The sequence below is a fragment of the Cimex lectularius genome, unplaced genomic scaffold, assembly GCF_000648675.2.
Source record: "Cimex lectularius strain Harlan isolate CLEC.00 unplaced genomic scaffold, Clec_2.1 scaffold987, whole genome shotgun sequence".
NCBI lineage: Eukaryota > Metazoa > Arthropoda > Insecta > Hemiptera > Cimicidae > Cimex > Cimex lectularius.
The window spans coordinates 1-1274 of NW_019393495.1; the positions used below are offsets into that span (position 1 = coordinate 1).

A 1274-nucleotide genomic window follows, 5' to 3' on the forward strand; every position below is an offset into this window, starting at 1 on the left:
TTACACAAAGAGCACATTGATTGTGTGTCAATTACATATTTGAGCCCATTTACAAAAAAATTGATTTCCTTAGCACTAGACAGCCTTAGTTGTATAAGTAATCTTTTCTTATTTATTGAGAAATTTAGTTGTAAATAATTTTCACATTTGTAAAAGGAGCTGATTTTTCTATAAAAATTTTGGGTTAAATTTTGAGTTTAGCACCTTTTCTATGTCTATTGAGTAGAGATTATTTTTCCACTTCGACAAAATACTTTCTTTTTCGCGTTTTAGACGTTCAGGGTTGTAAAGGTAAATCTTGTACCTATACCAATGAGTAACTTTTGCAATTGATAGAACCAGTCCCTATAATTTACTTCTAAATCACATGCTGATGAATTAGCCTTAAGGAAGACATCATGAAAGGAACTCCTCAAAAGTGAACCATTTTCCTTGCTCAATACTTTTGTCCACAAATTTAAAATTATTTTTAGCAACTTCACGGTTATGGGCTCAAGTTCAAGCTCAATCCTTACATAGTGACTAGGAGTATTTCTGGGCAAATGGTTAATTTTTATTTTATTTTATTTATTAATTAAAACTGGTCTTAAGACTTCTAACAATATATCGATTGTGTAGGAGTTTGGTCACTTCAATTTTCTCGTGTTGGCCGATTTTTGGCAGCGATTTTACGATCCGTTTGTAAGCCCTTATTCCTTATGTGACAAGATGCATCGACCACTTTTTTGTATGTAAAATTTGTATGTTCTGATTTTTGCTGATTGAGCTTGATTATCAATTTTTTGTCCATTCATTTAATTTATTACAAGCCTTTTGAAGTATTTTGGTTGAAAGGTTGATGGTCAGTCTTACTGTCATCACTGCTTAGTCATCTGCAAATGTCTATTTTCAGAAAATCACTGGTGTATAACAGGTAAAAGCAGTGGACCTAACATGCTACCTTGTGACACTTCTGCATTTATTGTTTTTAATTCTGAATATAGATCTTCTTGTCTGACTCTAAATTGTCTGTCAGTTAGGCAGGAACTGATATCAGCAATTTGCTTTGGTAGAATCCCTTTTAATCTCCTGATGAATCCTTTATGCCAGACCTTACAATTAATTATGATATGTGATGATGAATAGGGTAGGAAATATACAGATTCTACATTTTAAGTTTTTTCCCCTCCCTTCTGAGGATCTCTCAGGCCAATTTTACGCTAGGCTAGAATGGTTTTTTAGTTTTGGAAAATTCTGGGATTCCCATCGTAAATATTTTTTATTCCAAGGAACTT

The 1274-nt window shown here is 32.7% G+C and overlaps 1 long non-coding RNA gene across 1 annotated transcript; it reads right to left on the minus strand.

The window, feature by feature from the left end:
* Window positions 1–699: 699 nt before the first annotated feature.
* Window positions 700–1257, minus strand: LOC106670058. The gene is made up of 2 exons (XR_001341021.2): window positions 941–1257; window positions 700–872 (listed from the first exon to the last, which is right to left on the minus strand). It is a non-coding gene; the product is annotated as an uncharacterized LOC106670058 (long non-coding RNA).
* Window positions 1258–1274: the final 17 nt, after the last annotated feature.